This window comes from Cricetulus griseus, chromosome 3 (assembly GCF_003668045.3).
Source record: "Cricetulus griseus strain 17A/GY chromosome 3, alternate assembly CriGri-PICRH-1.0, whole genome shotgun sequence".
NCBI lineage: Eukaryota > Metazoa > Chordata > Mammalia > Rodentia > Cricetidae > Cricetulus > Cricetulus griseus.
In genome coordinates, this window is record NC_048596.1 from 54,464,383 (window position 1) to 54,471,378 (window position 6,996).

Below are 6,996 nucleotides of genomic sequence, written 5' to 3' on the forward strand. Positions count from 1 at the left end.
TCACATCAATTGGCTTCTTGATATAATACAGAAACTCTGTAGTTAAACAACATGTTTGGATTTTAGGGGAGGAAAGCCAAATCCAACTCTAAATTCAGTGTTGATTAATTTGAATAGGGACTAGGAAATGAAGAGAAATAGAGTTATTTGAGAGACAGCTGTAAAGTTTACTGTATGGCACGTTCCTTTTGTTTGATGGTTATAGCTACCTTCTTTAAGTATCTACCCATGCAGTGTCCTTTGACTTCCTGAGGTGGGTTTTCTTGTGAAGATAAAAACAAAGCATTTCCCTTTCCTTTAGGAGGCTTTTATTTAGTTTATGAGATATACCTCAGTAAATACCTGTCAGTCGTCCTTATCGAGAGGGTTGTCTTTTTTAACTAGAATCTTGATCAATTTTGATGGCATCCAAAGTTTTTCTTCTCCTGTGGAAACAAATGCAAAACCCCTACCCCAACGTAACACATGTCTAGGTTTCCATACCGAGGTCAGTACATCTTTGAAGTACACTGGTTGATTCAGTTCAGCAGTTTTTTCCGTAGTCCAGTGTCTTTCCGCAGCTGTTTGTCCTTTGTCATTGGCATTAAGAAAGTTTAGTGTCAATAAAGCATTATGTAACCTATGTTTGGGGGTTTTGACTTACCAGCTTGCCTATGGAGCATCTCCTTAAGCGTCCTATTAGATCTTTCAACAACTGTTTGTCCTGTAGGACTGTGTGGTATACCTGTGACATGCTTTATGTTATAATATTTGAAGAACTGTTCCATTTTTGTGGAGACATGCTGGAGCATTGTCAGTTTTTATCTGTGCAGGTATGCTCATAACTGCCATCACCTCTAGTAGGTGTGTAATAACAGAATCAGCTTTTTCAGAGTTGAGAGCAGTAGCCCATTGGAAACCTGAGAATGTGTCAATGGTATGATGCACATATTTCAAATTTCCAAATTCTGTAAAGTGAAAGACATCCATCTGCCAGATCTCATTCCTCCGAATGCCTTTAGGAATACAGCCTGCTGGCAGTGGAGTTTGGTTATAAAAGAATAAGTAGGACAGTTTTTCACTATCTCCTTGGCTTGTTGCCAAGTGATGGAGAAGTCCTTTTTTAAACCTTTGCTATTTACATGATGTTTTTTATGAAATTCTGAGGCTTCTAGCACAGAGCCAGTTAATAAATGATCAATCTCGTCATTGCCTTGTGCTAGTGGGCCTGGCAGACCCGTATGGGATCTGATATATGTAATGTATAGAGGATTACTTCTGTTTCTGATTGTTTCCTGTAATTGTAACAACGAGGTTAATTTAGTATTATCAGGGACAAATTCTGCGATCTCTATGTGTAAGACCACTCTCTCTGCATATTGGGAATCAGTAACTATGTTAAGAGATGTGTATGAACAAAATCAGGTCATCAGATTGGTAGTAAGTATTCTTACCAACTGAGACACTGGCCCTCAAAGGTATTTGCACACTCATGTTCTTAGCAACATTATCCATAATAGCTGAAATCTCAACACACCCAAAGTGTCCACTGATGGAGCAATGGATAAAGAAAATGTGGTATACATGCAATAGAATATTATTCAGCTTTAAAAGGGGAATTTTGACACACTACAATCTGAAGCTTGAATACGTTATACTAAGTACAATAAACCTGTCACAGGAGGACAAATATTTGTATAATTTACTTCTGTGAGGTACTCAAAATACATTTACAGAGAGAAAATCAAATGGTGGTTTCAAGGTTAATGTTAATAGGCACAGAGGTTCAGTGGAGGAAGGTGAGAATACTTGGGGATGGAAGGTGGTGGTATTTGTACTACAATGGAAATGTACTCAATAGCTAGAACTGTACACTTGAATGTAGCTAAAATGGTCCATTTTTTGTTATACATTGTGCTCTTTGTTTTGTTTTGGAGACAGTTTCTCTGTGTAGCTTTGGAGCCTGTCCTGGAACTCACTCTGTAGACCAGGCTGGCTTCTGCCTCTAAGAGCCGGGATTATAGCCTTATGCTACCACCCGCAGGCTTGTGTTATACTTTGTTGTAGAGCTGTTTCCTCTAAAACGAAACATGATTTCCTGGAAGGAAAGAGGAGCCCACAATAAGAAACCCACAAGGGACTGGAGAGATGGCTTAGCAATTAAGAGTACTGGAAGAACTTCCAGAGGACAGGAGTTTCATTTCCAGCATCCACATGGTAGCTCACAAGCACCTGTAAATTCCAGTTTCAGGGGACATGACATCTGTCCTCTTTTGGCTTCCACCAGCACTACATGCACGTGGTACACAGACATACTCAGGCAAACATTCATACATTTATTAAAAGAAATCCACAAGACTCAAGAGACTCCTCTCCAAGGTTATTTACCTATTTGACATAGTGTCTTACGTATCCCAGGTTATCCTACAACTTGGGATGGTCTTCAACTTGTGATCCTCCTGCCTCTTCTGAGTGCTGGCATTACCACTATGCCCAATTTATGTAGTGCTGGGGATGAAACATAGGGCCTTATGCATGTTAGGCAAGCACTCTACCAACTGAGCTACATCCCTAGCACCTCCCCACCCAAGGTAATGTAAGTGGTAAACCACTGCTGGGGAGGGAAACCCTTTAGTGATGTAGCTGTTTGCAAGTTGGGCAAGGGACCATCTTGATGCCAATTTTATGAATCATTACTCATTTGAGGGAGGGCTTTTCAGTAGTGCACCCCCCCTCCCAAGAGTCACCTCTGTTCCTGTAACAAATAAACCTATGGGCTTAGCAATCTGTGTAGCCACCCTGCCTGGCCTCTATGGATAACTACTGTGCCAGCTGTGCACTCTGATTTTCAGGCAAGCTTTGTTAGATCATAAACAAAATGTCACCCCAAAGCTGAACATGGATGGGATTGTTTTTTTGCTCTGTCTGGGGTCAATAGTAGTCTTTCCAGATGGGAGTGATATTTCTCTAGGAGGAGGTAAAATCCACATTACCAACAGAGTGTGTGTACTTTCCTCCTTTTCAGCAACAGATAGAATAACTCTAAATATATACCCTGGCTATGATGATCTCTTTTCCTTTATTAACTAATAAAGGAATGTGCTAAGCAACATCACACTGGTGATTAGGTTTCAATTTAGGCTGAGTGTGATAGAGCAAGCCTTTATTTTTTATTCTTTTCAGTTCCTGTCTTTTTATTTATCCATACACAATGACCTGTCTTCTGGTTTGTTGAAGCAGTAAGTCAGACAATACTTGCCACAGTAATGTCTGTCAAAATGGCTAGTACCGCATTCATTAGACACACTTGAAGGCGACTAATTTTGCCATTTTCATCCACCTTATAGTACTACAGCACAGCCAACATAACCTTCTTTCTCTTATGCTTATTCTTCTTGGAAGTGGTGTAAGACTTTTTCCTCTTCTTAGCACCACCATGAAGTCTCAACACAATATGAAGGCTGGACTCCTTTTGGATGTTGTAGTCGACAAAGTATGGCCACCTTCCAGTTGCTTACCAGCGAAGATTAGCCTCTGCTGGTCAGGAGGAATTCCTTCCATATGCTGGATCTTGGCCTTTAGATTTTCTATAGTGTCCGAGGGTTCAACCTCGAGTGTGATGGCTTTCCCTGAAAGGGTCTTCTTGAAAATCTGCATCTTGGCGGCGGTTCCATCACAGATGGCCGATTGGAAAGCTAGAGCAAGCCTTTAATCCCAGCACTCAGAAAACAGAGACAGGTTAATTTCTGAGTTCAAGGCCAGCCTGACCAACATTGTGAGTTCCAGGCTAGCCTGAGTTGCACATAGTGAAACCTTGTTTTCTCAAAAACAAACAAAACAATGAAAAAGTTTCAACATACTAACTTGAGGGAAATTCAAATATTCAGACCATACTAAATGAAAATTTACTGTTTCTCTCACAATATTCTGTATCTCAGTAAATGCTAATTCCATGCTTCCATTTGCTCCATGTCACCTTTGACTCCACAATGTACATCTAATCATGTATGGCAAGGACTTTAAATAACCCCAAATATAGTCACTTTTTTTTTTGTTTGCTTGTTTCTGTTTGTTGAGACAGGGTTTCTCTGTGTAGCCCTGGCTACCTTGGAACTCTGTGGACCAGGATGACCTTGACTCAAGAGATCTTCCTGCTTCTGCCTCCCAGTGCTGGGATTAAAGTCATGAGCTACCATGGTCTGGCTTCTGACCGAGTTTTATTCTACCATGGCAACACTCATCACATAACCATCTCCTGGATTTTGGCAGTAGGGATTATTATTCTGTGCAAACAACTGTTCTGTTTTTGCCCATCTCAAGAGCAGCCATAACACAATCATGAAACCTGTGCCATCTCATCACTTCTACCTGATGTTCTTCATAAAGGTCCAGTTGCAGAGTATAAGGGAATTATCCCAGTGACCCACCGAGTACCACACAGTCCTCCTTTCTGCTCCATTAGTCACTGTGCCTGACTCCAGGCACATTGGCTTTTGGCTCTTCCTTGAACCAGCCAGATCTGCTCCTGTTCCCAGGTCTTTGAGACTTGTGCTTTCTGGCTGGCATTATTTCTTGGCTACTTCAAGTCTTTATCACTATCTACCACGATGCATTTGTTTATTATTGAATTATTGAGACAGGATCTTCCTCGGTATTTCAGGCTGACCTCAAACTTGTGATGGTCTTCTTGCCTCAGACTCCGAAGTGCTGGGATTACAAGGATGAGCTACCACCATTGGCACTATTTCACTTATTGCTCGTCTTTCCCTCACCATAGTATATAAACTCCAAGAGAGTTGAGGTTATTTTGCTCAGTGCCTTCTTGTTGGCAGTCTCCATATGGAAAATGTGCAGTAATACAGTGAGTGAAAATGTAGGCAAGTAGTTAATGAGTTTACACTTTTGACAACTTTTGTTAAATTTTTTTTTTTTTTTTTTGAGACTGGGTTTCTCTGTGTAGCTTTGGAGCTTGTTCTGGAACTCACTCTGTAGACCAGGCTGGCCTCTAACTCAGATATCTGCCTGCATGGCTTGTTTAAATTCTTAAAATCTCACTGTGACCTGGCCCATCATGGCCTGAAATTCGCACTGATCTTCCTTTCTCAGTGAGCCACTTCATCTAGGTCTTTTTTGTTGTTTTTCGAGACAGGGTTTCTCTGTACACAGGATAGGCTTTGGAGCCTATCCTGATACTCGCTCTGGAGACCAGGATGGCCTCGAACTCACAGAGATCCACCTGCCTCTGCTTCCCGAGAGCTGGGATTAAAGGTGTGCACCATCAATGCCCGGCTTGTTTTTTTTTTTTTTTTTTTTTTTTTTTTTTTTTTTTTCTTTTTTTTGTTTTTCGAGACAGGGTTTCTCTGTGGCTTTGGAGCCTGTCCTGGAACTCGCTCTGTAGTCCAGGCTGGCTTCTAACTCAGAGATCCGCCTACCTCTGCCTCCTGAGTGCTGTGATTAAAGGGGTGCGCCACCACCGTTTGACAACTTTCGGGAGTAGGTTCTCTCCTTCTACCTTGTGAATCCCAGGGATTGAATATAGGTTCTTAGGCTTGGCAGCAGTTGGCTCAGTGGTTAAGGGTACTGGTTGCTTTTCCAGAGGACATTGATTTGATTCCCAGCACCCAAATGGCAGCTCACAATCATCTGTTCTGGCACCCTCCTCTGGGCTTTTCCTGTTCTCTTCACTTCTGTAAATTTTACTCTTAATCTGTGGATTGCTTGGTGGCTGGCCTTCAACGTCCTCCTCTCCTTGTTCTCTTTCTGCTCAGTCTTCTTATTTTTTAAAATTGGTTTTATTTTTTTGGTTTTTCGAGACAGGGTTTCTCTATGGCTTTGGAGGCTGACCTGGAACTAGCTATTGTAGACCAGGCTGTTCTCGAACTCACAGAGATCCACCTGCTTCTGCCTCCTGAGTGCTGGGATTAAAGGTGTGCACCACCACCGCCCGGTTAAAATTGGTTTTAATTTTAAAAATGTTACCAGTTTATGTGTGTGTTTTGCCTGCATGTTTTATCTGTGCGCCACATACAAGCAGTGGGCAGAAGAGGGCGTGGATCTCTTGAAACTGCAGTTAGCTGGTTGTGAGCCACCCTTTGAGTGCTGGGAACTGCTGCTTTGGAAAAGCGGCAAGTGCTAGTAACCATTAAGCAACCCTTCTAAGGTTTTGTTGTTTTTTGAGATAGGGTTTCTGCATAGCTCTGGCTGTCTTGGAACTCACTAGTAGACCAGGCTGGCCTCGAACAGTCCATCCATCTCTGCCTTCAGAGTGCTGGAATTAAAGGGAGTACGCCACCACGCATGGCTCCCCCCTCTTCGTATTTTTTCTTTTTTTTTAAAGCTTCAACTTTTGGCTTCCTTAGGATGACTGCTCTTCTACTTTATAAAACACAACTGTGAAAAACTTCATGCATACAATAAATAGTCACCTCTGTATTTCTCGATTGCAAAGTCCATCAGGTTTGGGCAGACGCTCAGTTTTCACTGCCTGCAAAAACGTTCTGAGCCTTAGCAACCCCAAGGAATGTGCTTGCAAATAACGGAACTACTCGGGAGAGGCGCCTGCTTCTCCGGTCCCCTCCGACCGCTGAGTACAGCATCGGGAACCGATCCCAGACTAAAGGCGTTTGTCCTGTTTTTTCCCGCCAGGCCTGGCCTTCGGCAGACACTCACGCTGCCACAACACTCGTGGTTTGGTCGGAGCAGCTGGAATGTAGGAGGTCTGCCTTCCCTGAGAGAACAAAGTTTTCCTTGGGGCCCTGCGGGCTCGCCACACCCCGGCCAGAGGACGCTCCGCCGACTAGGCCTCTGCCGACTCAGCCCGGGCGCGCTCCCTCGCCGCCAGCCCTCCTCTCCCCTCCCCCCGGCGGCGGCGGTTGGTCGCGCGCCTCCATGCCTTTTCCACCCCCTCCGATAACAAGCGGGCTCCAGGCCCTCTGGGATTGGCTGCGTCAAAGGGCATCTTCTGTCAACCTCTTTGATTGGCTGCCGTAGGTGCGGGATGCCGTCCCCAATTGGCTA

The 6,996-nt window shown here is 43.5% G+C and overlaps 1 pseudogene; it reads right to left on the minus strand.

The window, feature by feature from the left end:
- Positions 1–2,338: 2,338 nt before the first annotated feature.
- On the minus strand, positions 2,339–5,192 carry LOC100761394 (annotated as a pseudogene).
- Positions 5,193–6,996: the final 1,804 nt, after the last annotated feature.